Here is a 13,710-nt window from a genome sequence, read left to right as displayed (position 1 = left end):
AGTGGATTAAGCCTCTGCCTTTGGCTCAGGTCATGATCTCAGGGTCCTGGGATCAAGCCCTGCATCGGGCTCTCTGCTCCACAGGGAGCCTGCTTCCTCCTCTCTCTGCCTGCCTCTCTGCTTACTTGTGATCTCTCTCTCTGTCAAATAAATAAATAAAATCTTTATATGGCCCGCTCAGATCTCACTTGAAGATATAGTCATGTTTTTCTAATTGCCCGTTTAACTTGGTTGTGTCAATTAAGTTCATAATCTTATCCTTTAAACTCTTCCTGGTCTACTCTTTCTAATCTCATTTAATTATACCATCATCTTTCCAATCACTCCAAGACATAGAACTGCCATCCTGAACATTTTTGTTTCTCCTCTGGATTAAATTAGTCGTCAGGTCTTATTGACAGGAAAGCCCCCGTGTGAACAGATTTGGGCCTCCCTCCTCGCTTCACCTGATTCCTCTTTCCAATTTAAATACTTCAGTTCTGCTTCTTTTCGTTCTCCAAACACATTGTGTTGTTTCCCACTTGGGGCCTTTGCTCATACTATTCTGTCTTCCTGGGATGGTTTCCCCACCAATCTCACTTGGCTCACCCCTGACTCTCTCCAATTATTTTCGTTCTGTAAAACACATCATTCTCTCCTGTCATAACAGATATCAGTATTGGTAATTACAAAATGCTTTTTCTCTTCATTTGGTGAATGTTGGCTCTCTCCTGTCCCTGTAAACTTTCTGGGGCTAGAATCACGTCTGTTTTATTCCATTGTATTTCTAGTGTCTGTCACAGTGTCTGAAGCACAGTGGATAAATACTAAATATTTGTTCCACACAAGATTGACTCTTACCATAGATATCCTATAACTGAGAGAAATGTGTATGTATGCTTTCTCCTGGATCCTGTGGAGACCGATTGGTACACGTGAAATTATCACTTATTTATGAGAAAGGAAAAGTTGTCATCACAGGTTATCATGCTTCATGTATGTTACATTCACATTGTCTTTCAAACACGTAATCAACAAACGTTCGTTGAATGAATGTATGCATACATAATAAGGCAAAAAGTTTTTAAAAAGCTTAGTCAAATAAATCCTACAGAGTAACCTAAGACATAGTTGGAAACAAAATGCTTGGTTTCCAAGATGTAATCTTATTTTCTTCATCTGTCAATTCAAGATTAACATTATCTATGATTAATTTACAGCTTTCAAATTTATTTTCTTACCCAGAAAGAACATATGAAGCCATATTACTAGTGTAAGAAGTGATTGTGCAAAGATTTCTTTAACTTTACATTTTATGTTCCCTCACTAAATGTTCATGGTGGGAACATTTAAAAATAGTAACAAAAATAAAGAGAAAGTTAAGAATCATAATTAAACATTCCACCCAAAAAGCAATGCTTTCTTTTTATTTATACACTATCTCTTATAAAATAAATTTCTAAAATATTAACAAATAATGCTTAGAATTTTGTCTTTTCAGGGCACTGTTCTAATTTCTTTACAAATATTAACTGAATCAATCCTTGCAATGACTCTCTATCAGTGTCCCCATTTCACACTGAGAACACTGAGACAGAGATTTGTTCAAGGTCACCCTACTAATAGGACACAAATGGGGATTGTTTTCCTAGGGTGTGCTTCCATGATATTTAATTTCATGGATCATGATTTGTTAATAAAAGTTGTCACACTATGTGATGTTTAGATTTTTTTCAAATTCTTAATTGCTATAAACAATTATAAAATAAATATTTTCATACATATTTACCACAATGATGTCTTTCCTCCTAAACATAAAGGTCTTTTGAGCCCAAGATAACCAATGAGAAGTAGAAACAGAAACAATGTTGACTCTCAGTGACAAAGGAGAGAGGAAACAAAGCTTGCCTAAGGGAGCATATAGAGATTACAGTTTATGGAAATCACAGACATCTTTTTCCCCTAGTGTTCAGTCAAAGAACTTTGGCTGTTTTATCTTTTCATAGACTTGCTTCTTTGTTGATATAAATTCTAATTAGTATGACTATTCAAATTCCAAACATTTCCAGGTATTCCACTCTTTGGAGTGTAGATGGGCATTTTACTTTTTTTTTTTTTAATTAAAAAGTTCTTAATAGGCTTTATTTTTCAAAGCACTTTTAGGTTCACAGCAAAATTGAGTACAGGTACAGATACTGCCCATATGTGCTAACTCTGCCACAAACCTTGCATAGCTTCTCCCGTTACCAACCATCCAAGTAGTACATTTGTTATAATTGGTGAACTTCCACTGACACATCATTATCACCCAAAATCCATAGTTTGCATTAGTGTTCACTCTTGGTGTTGTACATTCTGTTGGTTTAGACAAATGTATAATGACCTGTATGCAGAATATTTTCACTGCTGTAAAAGTTCTCTGTGTTCTGCCTATTTATTTCTCCCCTTACTCCTATCACTGGCAACCACCAATCTTTTATTGTCCTATAGTTTTACCTTTTTCAGAATGCTATATAAGTGAAATGATATCGTACATAGACTTTTAGAATCGGTTTCTTTCACCGAGTATATGAAAATGTACAATGAACTGTATGCTTAACTTACCTGTACAATTCAAGACATTTAAGATTCCTATATGTCTTTTCATGGCTTAACAGCTCATTTCTTTTCCGTGAAATAGTATTCCGTTATCTGGATATGCCACAGTTTCTTAATCCATTCATCTAATGAAGGATATTTTGGTTGCTTCCAAGTTTTGGCAATTCTGAATAAAACTGCTATAAAAATCCATGTGTGCATTTCTGTGTAGACATAAGTTTTCAACTCCTTTGGGTAAATACCAAGGAGCACACTTGCTGGATCATATGGTAGAATATGTTCAGTTTCATAAGAAACTGCCAAAGTGTATTTCAAAGTAGCTGTACCATTTTGCATTCCCACCAGCGATGCACGAGGGTTCCTGTTGCTACACGTCATTGTCAGGATTTGGCCATTCTAATACGTGTCTCATGGTGTCTGCTTTTTTATGTAATTTGCAGTTCCCTGGCGACACGTGATGTAGAGCATCTTTTCTTACACTTATTTGCCACCTGTGTATCTTTGGTGAGATGTCCTTTAAGATCTAATATATACATTTAACACTTCGGATACACTCCCAGTATTAAAATTGTTGGGGAATGCTGTCTGAGTCTTTTTAAGACCCCTGCCCCTCCTCTTTTAAAACTGAGATAAATTTACATGCAATAAAATTCTAAGTGTACAATTCAAAGAGACTTGACAGATATATATACCCATGCAACCAACCAACACTAGTTCCCTCATCTCTAAAACGGGGACATTAATAGTACCTATAGAGTATTGTACCTGTATGCTAGTACCTATAGTAGCTATTAATAGTACCTATAGAATACAGAAAATATTGAATATTTCATCATCCTAGAATGTTCTCTTGTTTTCTTTTTCAGCCAATTCCCCCTTTCCCACATCCCTTTTCCCAGTGCCCCCAAACGGCCAGAGGAAATCACTATTTTCATTTTTGTCACCGTAGCTTTTATTTTTCTACTCTAAACTTTGTATGAATTGAATCGTACAAGATGTAGGACTTTGGCTTCTTCTCTCAACATGTTTCTGAACTTCACCCTGGTTGTATAATATATAGTCAATAGTAAAGTCCTTTTTGTTGTTGAATGTTATTCCTTTGTATGACTATACTAAAATTTATCCACCCACCCATTCTATGTCAGTAGATTTTTTTGAATCTTATAATCTAAGGCAATTGATGTATATTACAAACATTCCCTACAGAAAGGTTTTTCTCAATTTACATTCCCCCAAACCCAACATCCTCCTCCCCTGCCAGCAATATAAGAGAAGATGTTTCTACCACAGGCTATTGGGAGTGCTAAGCTCCACATCCAACATGGCACTTAAACTCACGACTCTGAGATCAAGAGTTGCATGTTCTACCTACTGGTACCCTGACAGAATTACTTTTAAGGTCCAATTGGATAATCACCAAATAGCACGTCATTTTAAATTGCATTTTTGAATAGTGAGCTTTAAATTTTTGAAGGTTTACTGGTCAAGTGATTTTTCTCATTTTGTCAATTGTTAGTCATACATTTATCTATTTTTCTATTGGTATGTTTATTACTTAAAATTTTTAGGGACACCTGGGTTGCTCACTTGGTTAAGTGTCTGCCTTCAGCTCAGGTCATGATCCGGGGGTCCTGGGATCGAGAGCCCTGCATCAGCTCCCTGCTTAGTAGAGAGTCTGTTTCTTCCTCTCCCTCTGCCTCTCCCCTGTACTATGCTCTCTCTCGCTCGCTTGCAGTCTCTCTTAAATAAAGAAATAAAATCCTAAAAAAATTTTATGTGGAGGTATATATACATTAAGGCTTTGGAACACTTTGAGTCTTCTTTAAGGATTTTCCCATAACTACCACCAAACTTCTCCCCAGCTATCTGCCAATACACAAACACTATCTTCAAAAGGAGGTATTATAATTGTTATACCCATTTTAAGGATTAAAAAATTTAGGCATAGAGAGTTTAAGTGTTTTGCAAAAGATCACAGTCAAGTAAGTGATAGAAACATTAATGCTAAAACCCTGGCTTTTATTTGTTATGCTATTTTTCTGTTCATGCAGTTTTATACAATAAGAATAATGCTACTTCCTAAATGGGTTGTTCAAGAGTTAAACAAATTTATATGTGTAATAGTAATAACAATAATAATTAACATTAGGTGCCAGTGTATATTAACCCATGTAATCTTCATGACAATCCCATGAGATAAGAACTATAACCTCTCATCCGAAATTCACAGGAGAGGAAGCTGGTGCATAGAGAAGTTATCTACCTAGCCAACATTATATGGCTAATCAGACAGAACTGAAATTTGATCCTAGAAAGTCTGGCTTTGAAATCTATTCTCTTTAATACTATGCCAGTAGCTAAGAATTGCTCCTAAAAAATAGTATGCCCTAAATAGGTATCAACCAACATCACTGTTAATGGAAATTTTTTGGATCATAGTTATGGAAATAAAGCCCGTTTCTTCCCAGGGATTCCAGTCTCTAGAGGTGGCCTCCTTCTCTTCACCCATACTGTTGGAACAGTGCAAATTAGGGTCTGACACTTGAGAGGGGACTTTGAAAGAGACAGGTGTATGCCTCTTTAACTTTAAACTTTGAGGCCTTTAGCATGTGTTAGTCTTGATGCAGTAAAACTGTATAGCAAACAACCTCAAAATCTCAGATGCTCAAAATAGCAAATATTTATTTTACTCACTTACAGATCACGGACCAGCTGTCACTCTGCTGGACTCAGCTGGGCTATTTTGGTCTGTAGAAAGCTGGTCAGATTAAAATCTGCTCCATGTGTCTTCATCCTTCTGGAACCACTAGGACTCAAGACCCAGGGCTTGAGTGTGATCTTGTCATGGCAACCACAGGAGAGCAGGTGAGTAAGCCAAACTGTGCAAGTGCATTTAAATCCTGTTTCATTGTGTCTGCTAATATCCCACTTAATATTGTTGGAAGATGAATAAGGGAAAGAAATGACAAAAAGATTTGAGTGGAATCTTGGGATCTTATCCAAATACTTTCACAGAATTAGCTCTCAATTATACTGAGGAAGTATTAATTCTTTGTCACATTTATGCAAATATTATCTCCAAGATTTTTTTTTAGCCTATAAACACCATTTATGGCATTGACTTAAAACACCCCCCCCCCCACACACACAACCCCACCCCCCACCCAAATCTTTCCCTGGGATCATGTATCCTGATATTCAATTTGGAAAATTTGATGTTCTTTGTAAACAGTTAAATCTAGAAAGCTAAACTGATAAGCATTTTTAATTAGCATTAGACACATAGCAGATATCCAACAGACCTTTGTTGAATTAGGTTAACAGTAGAATGCTAATTATAAGTGAGGAGACTGAGGAATAGCAAAAGACCGCAAAGGATGATTGCTTAGCAATGGTACTACATTTACTCATGTCTGGACTTGAGCAAAGGAGGAAGAGAGGATTATTTGTGCACTTACTAAGTTATTATATACCTTACTATCTTATTTCATCCTAAGAATAATCCTGTAAGGTCGACAAAATTATCTACATTTTATATCGGGTAACTCATCTGTGGCTTAGATGGGGCAGGCAAATTTAACAGGGCTGTGCTCTGTGGTGACAAAGACTCTCCCCTTGACCTAACTATGGTTAGGCTTTTACTGAGCCTTCTTTTCTACGAGACCTTGACTTTGGCCCCTGTCTTTGCCGGACCTGCATAACTCAGCTGGAGCAAGAATCTTGCTAAGAGTCAGTTTAATGAGAATTTCCCGATCCTTGATATCGGATCATTCTCTCCTGCCTTTAGCAAGAATTCTGTTAGGTCAGTTAAGCTAGCCTCCCCCTACCCTCAAAGCCTCCTTTTAGTAATCTTCCATCCACGGACTCCCTCGTTCTGCTCTTGCCTATAACTCCCTGGCTGCCTTTGCTGTATTTGGAGCTGAGCCGTATCTTTCTTCCTTATTACCATAGTCCTGAATAAAGTCTCCCTTCCCATTTTAACAAGTGTCAGAATAACACTGACAGTGGTTTAATAGTGGTTGTCATCAATATGAACACCAAAGTTGCCCACTGTGATACCGAATTCACAGGAGAGATGAGAGGAAGTCTGAATAAAAGGCCATAATATTCATGTATAATTCAATATCTTTAGAGTTCACCAGCTTATGCAAAAGTGTGGATTAAAGAGCCTTTTAAAATAGAGTGCTGCCGTCTTCTTTATACCCCCTGTCTTTGGGCAGTTTTGTTTCAGAGAAGTTCAGGTATCCACCTGTGTAATTGCCATGACCTCTGTTCCCACGTGGTGTCCCTCAGCTCATCCCCCCCTGCTGGCCAGTGCTGGTTGGGTGTTCTGCTGCTGATCACCTTCCTCCCTTCTGGGCGTACTGACCTCGCTTAAGCCACCACCAAGACCAATATTCTGTCTTTACAGGATGGTTGCTTTAACCTTTTTCTCCGCTCCAGGGAGCCTCCATTCCCACAGGAGAGCTGTGATCAGGCTGTGATCTTTCATGAGATTTTAACTAAGGATTCAAAGTAACACATGGGTATGATAAACATAAAAAATAATATTTCTGCTATTGGATCTTCTTGAAGTCCCAACATGCATGATGGTACTTTCGTGGCACTTGTAATATTCTTCCCTTCCTCATCCTAGAGTTTTCCCCCAAGTGCCAACTCGCCTTCATGTCATCTAGGACAGTCTACCTCACTCAGAGATGGTGACTCTGAGCATGTTATGTTTCAAATACAGGTCAAGGGCACCTGCATGGCTCAGTCTATTAAGCATCTGCCTTCAGCTGAGGTCATGATACCGGGGTCCTGGGATTGAGCTCCCTGTTCAGCAGTGTGTCTTCTTCTCCCTCTCCCACTCCCCCTGCTCATGCTTTTTTTTTCTCTCTCTCTCAAATAAATAAATAAAATCTTAAAAACAAATAACAAAAACAAAAAACAAATACAGTCCCAACAAGATGGACAAGTCAGCAGAACAAATTAGTGCAGCCTCAATACACTTCTCAAAATTGCATTAGTGATCTCTTTCTCCACAACAGGCCATTGCTGGTTTGATTCTCCTCGGCCAGGGCCAGTGCTTTGGTTTTCATGTTTTTGTCGGGAAAGAGCAGAATGAACTTGTACTTTTTTTAGTCTTCTCAGGCCTTTCTTACAGTTCTGCGAGGAACCGGTTAAATTAGACCATGGAAGCACGTACATGCAGGTGTGTGGATGACATTCTCTCTCTCTCTCTCTCTCTCTCTCTCTCACACACACACACACACACACACACACGAGTGTGCAGGTGCACACATAGCCCCCTAATTTACCAAACCTCAATCTCAGCGCACAATGCAGCGTTACCTGTAGTTTAAAAAGAAGCATTTCTGTAAAGGGAAAAGAGTCTGCAGAGTTGCAACTCTGCATAAAACATCCACCAGCATTTACATTATTGCCCTGAGCAATTGTGCTTCTTCTAGACGGCATTCAGACTTCTTTTCTGATGCTAATCCCTGTCTTGGATTTGCATAACGGAAAGGCCTAGCAGGAATGTGTTTTTCCGAAAACCGTGTGCCCCACAGTTGTTTAAAAGCTAGGAAATAGCTAAAAAACATTTTCCTCCTATGGTCTCTTTCTAGGTTTCAAATATATTTTTTAATCTTTTAATTATGAATTAATTTTAGCACAAAAAGTTGCCTTTATCCCTCCCAACACATCATCGTCCTATGTAACCATATTTATCAGAAACGGAAAATGAGCTGTGATACAGTATCGTTAACTGAACTTAATAGACTTTATTTGAATCTCACCCATCTTTCTACTAAAGTCCTTTTGCTGCTTTAGAATGCTCCCATACCAGTTTTCATTCGGAGTTACAGCTCCCTACCCTCCTATCTCATCCTCCTTTAATAATCAATCTCCAGAAGAAAGAAGCTCTTTCTGAGCAGAAAGCTGAAATGGGACTGGAGTTCTGGGATGGTGACTCTACCTTTGGTTTCCTGAAGAAAAGGTCATCCATCATCTAGGAGGGCTTAGTGAGAGCACCAGGAGGTGTGACAAGAGGAAGTCTGCCCTAGTGAAGAAACTGGAAGTGAAAGTGGAGAGCATTTCTTAGATTAACTATGTAAAGAAGAACTGAGTAAATTATTAAGAATGTTCCCAGGAAATACCGACAAGAGAAGTAAGGAAGTGGGTATGTCAAATTGAGGAGGCCAATCAAGGCTGCCATACTGGGCAAAATTCCCTCCACTTGATCACGTGAGGGATCGCCAGGAATAGTGTCTGTCACACCTCAGAATTTTTCTGATGGGAGGCCAGAAAGCTGGAGTATTTGTACTTTTTACCTACCCCAGGCATTTGTCCGTAGCTGTTCCTGGGGGACTGTGCATTCCCAGGCTTAGCTCTCCAGGGCTGTAAGGACTCACTTCTGGCCCACTCACGTACAGACTTGCACGCTGTTTAGAGGGAAGCATGTCAGGGTCGATGTGGACAAAAATGGTGCAGGAGACTGTGAGGGGTTGGGGGGGAAACGGGTCTTTTATAGTCTGAAGAAAAGTGACTTAAGTCAGATTAAAGTGCCTAAGAGTTGGGGCTCTTTGAAGGGCAAAACGGAAAACCTATTTGAAAATAAGTACCGGGAAAATGTTTTTATTATGGCGAAGGTGTCAAGGAAATACAATAAAAAAACACAAAATCTTCCACCAACCCAGAAAACCTCTCCATAAAGGTCATAGAGACAGAAAACAGTTTTATTATTAAATAAACATTGCGCCTGAACGTGGTGCACATCACAGGCAATCCTCTAAGGGGTCTCAAAGACAGAAAGAAATCATACCCCCTTAAACAACCAAGCAGATAGAATCTATTACAGAAATGTCCTCAAGGTAACAATGACTAAGTGAGAGAACTCAAGAGTACAAATGATCACTCATAATTTATCCCAAGTACTTGGTATTTGGAGGGATCATGTATATTAAGGGGCTTTGTTCAGAAATAAAAGCAAAAAGGCAAACTCCGTCCTACTCTCAAGGACAGAAAGTAGTTTTACTACTTGGAAGGAGGAGCCTACTGAAGCTGGGTTAATACCTTCCCACAGAAAGCAGGAGACAGGGCACTCTCCTTCTACATATTTATGTTATTTTTCTTTTCTTTCTTTTTTTTATGATTTATTTATTTATTTGACAGAGTGAGCGTGAATAAGCAGGGGGAGAGGCAGAGGGAGCAGGAGAAGCAGGCTCCCCACTGAGCATGGAGCCAGGACTTGGGGCTCAATCCCAGGACCCTGGGATCCTTACCTGAACCGAAGGCAGACACTTAACCCTTAACTGACTGAGCCACTCAGGTCCCCTAGACATTTCTGTTTCAAAAAGATGGCTCCTAGCTGCTGGAGAAAGACGTTCCTGGGTCCCTTGGATGACAAAGGCCTATCTAATATTCAAGAGGATTTATATACATTTCAAAAAGAAAAAGTACTTACAAGTTTTTAAAAGTAAATGCTCTAAGACAAAGAGAAAAGAAGTCTCCTCCCTTACTTAAAACTGGGAGAATTAAGTCTCTTGTTTTTAAGTTTTGTCTTTCCCAAAGTTATGAGGCTTATTGGCTCCAGACTCCTAGTTTATATATTTTTTCAGTCTATTAAAAATATGTATATATTGTATTGTCTTTCCAGACACAATTACGAACAATGATACTTTAAATTATGAAATATATTTTCTTTTTAAAAACTCAGTAATTAATTTGTGATGTCTTTAGTGATTACTATATTTTTAAATATACATTTTCAACAATTAACTCATGAAGTCAGTTATGCAATTGTGCCTGACAGACTCAATGACTTGGAAATTATTAGCAAGGACAGCCAAAAGAATCTAAAGGTAAGAGGCCAGAGTTAAGGGAAGTGCACTGAACTCTCACGGGACAGGAAGGACATAGGCTGTATGGATTTTCAAGGTACTGTCAATTTTGCAAGGAAAATATAGTCAAAAAACAAAGAATGTTTGCTAGAGAAGTGAAAAATTTCATTTTCTCTGATATACTGGAAACCAGATATATTATGGAAATAAAAAATGGAATTTAGCAAGCAATAAGGTATGGGCAACTTTGTGACTGAAGTCCAAATTCTGGGGACTTTTAAACATTTAAGGTTTATCCCACCTCTTTCATTGAGATGACATCTTTAATGAAAACTTGGGAAGGGACATAAACCTAAAGCATAGAATAAGGTCAACCATACCAACAACATTCTTAGATACTTGGAATGATTGCAAAAGGAGACATGTGATCCTCTTTTTATTCCCCATTGCTAGCAGTTGCTCTAATTTACTTTAATTTATAGATCCCAAGCCAGTCACATGTAGGCATGTGTTCCTGGCAAGGAAAATGATGTCAAATGCAATCAGGCTGCAGAAAAGTTGGCTGAGTGTCAGCCTCCTTTTGATGACTGGAAACACAGTGGTAGAATGTGAGACTAGACAGTATCTTGGAGATCAGATGGCTCATCTCCTCCCTTAACAAATGAGGTTTAGAGAGAAGGAGGGTACCTTCGCTAGGTGACATGGACACTCTAATTTGAATTAGGGCTAACACAGATCACCATACGTGCTGTTGCTTAATAACTTTGCCTGAGTTATTTCCCTAATTCTGAAACTAACACTTTACAATGCAAGTTGATTACTTTTCTTGACCTTTGTATTTTCAGGTGCAACGGTAAGGATCTGTCTGCAAGATATTAAAATTTTTAACCCTTTCTTGTCCACTGACCTCCATCCAACCTTCACCCCTGGGTTGGTGCTCCTGCTCTATGTTATCCACTGCCCCCCAAAGGTCCATTCCAGGTCTTTCCCAGTCCCATCACCTCCTGGTCAGCATTTACTCTGCATTCATAGATCACTTTTACCACATTCAGAAATACAAAGTGATATGGAATAACTGATCTGGAGGCATTAAACATTTATTCTTCTTTAGTCTTTCATGCTAAAAACCTTTCAAAATAATAGGTTATTCTCTTACTTTAATAAGTCAAGTTTACACAATAAAATTTTTAATTATTAACAGTGTAACACCCCTAAAAGTAGTTGCATTATTAACCTAGAGCAATTCATCAAAAATGCCTGTGTTATTAATCTGTAAGTCACTAGATGGAACATGGGCTGCATCAAAGGAACTTAGAAATTTGAAAAAAAAAAGAAAAGCTGTGTAATTATCTTTGTTTCCTGGTCTTTCACTTCATTCCATAAATTACAAGAAAGTTTATGGTTTCCAGTCTAGTAACTGCTATGAATTTTTCAAACAAAGGATGAACTGATGAAATTTTAGAATATAAGTGAGGTGCAGTGGGGGTGGAGTCCAGAGCTGATGGCCAAGAAAGAATTCTTGAGACGTCTTTGGTGCAAAATGGAGGTTTATTAACGCACGGGGACAGGGCCCTTGGGCACGAAGAGTTGCTGCCCCCGGGGTTGTGAGGAGTGGTCCATTATATACTTGCAGGATGGGAGGGGGTCAGGAATAGCATATAGGTCTCTAAGGAACTTTGGAAAGCAAGGTTTCCTGGACCTTGAGGGAATAGCTGTTGTTGGGAAAAGGTCATTTATTACCATCTAATTAAACCTTAGTCATGAGACCCTTCAGATGTATATTGGTAGGCCATATGCTTAGGGATGATCGCCAACATGTATCTTGGAGGGTTTAGAGATAAAGGAAGTTTCCAAAGGAGTTTTTATATGTTAAAGTAGACTTACAGGATCCTGGTTGGGGGGGGGGGGACATCAGGCTAGAATTGCCTTTTGCTCTTAGCAAAGTAATAAGGGGGAAACAGTTGAGTCCTTAGAGGAATGTCACTCTGCCTGTTTCAAGGACTTGTCCGTGGGCTCTAGGTAGTAAGGAAATTAAATAACTTTTCTTCTGCCTTTGTTTCCCACATCAGAACCATCCTATTTTTGTTTTTTCCCTTCATCATGTAAATTCTTCTTTTCCTTCTCTATCCACCTTGACATTTCAGCCCACCTAACTTCAGAATAAACAACGTTATTCAGTAAAAATATATATAGCATATCAACTTACTGACTGGAGGCTTCGGTCCACTTCTTCTATTTCACTTTCTTTACAAATTTTTATTAGCTCTAAGAGAACAGCCTTCTCAGTTTCAAGAAAAGTTCGGTAACACATTTTGTAAAACCTCTTCATAAATATACATGCTGCAGGTGCGCCAGGCGAAGGCTCTATGCCCTCAGAAACCCAGGTGTGCGTCACAGAGATTTCGAAATTACAAGCTTATAATGAGATGAAAATTGTTATAGAAAATCAAACACTTTTTCTTGCAGTGATTTCACTTTTCAGCATCTCGGGATCACATGTACAAGAACATATGTGCATAAGACGGCATGTACAATGTGAAGCCTCCTGCAGAGTCCGTCGTCAGAGCGAAAGAGAAAAGCCGTGAAGTGTCTAGCAATAGAAACTTCTTACAAAATGGAATACTATGCATAGTTAAGAGTGACAACTAAGATAAAATCAATATATACTAACCCAGAAATATTTTCCAAATATATTGCTAAACAGAAAGTGCATTTGAAGAAAGTTCCGTACAGTATGGTATTATTTATATCATTTATATTTATATAACATACTTTAGAGAGCAAAGCTGTAGTAGAGGTGTATTGCTGTGTGTGTAGCATATGTATGTATGTATATATTCGTATATATTACAAATTTACTGTATATATAGTCCTTTCAATATATATTTATTATCTACTCTTGTATAAGGCTCTTCCCCAGGATACTATTTGTATCTGCACGTACAAGTATAGGATTTTAGGAGTCAGGGCTGAAGATAATATTTGGAAGTCAGTGGCATATAAATGGAGAGCAAAGCCATTAGGAAAAGAACATAGAAGATACAGAAACAAATGCAGAATAAAGTGATGGCAGAGGCCCTCTCTGAAGAAGGAAAGGATGGCTTTGTACAGGGGCATAGGATGGAGATCCTAACTTTATATATATGTTTGAATGCCTCATTTCCCTCTTTGGGACTACACTCATTTATTATTTGTGTAAATGAATTTGGATGCTCATACTTCCTATTTACAGGGGAAACAGTATAATGGCAGTTAAACTGGATTTCAAAATAGCATGATGGGTAGCAACAGCGGGCTGTATGAAATCAGA

This window comes from Meles meles, chromosome 15 (assembly GCF_922984935.1).
Source record: "Meles meles chromosome 15, mMelMel3.1 paternal haplotype, whole genome shotgun sequence".
Taxonomy (NCBI): Eukaryota; Metazoa; Chordata; class Mammalia; order Carnivora; family Mustelidae; genus Meles; species Meles meles.
Note: the sequence above shows the minus strand (reverse complement) of the source record.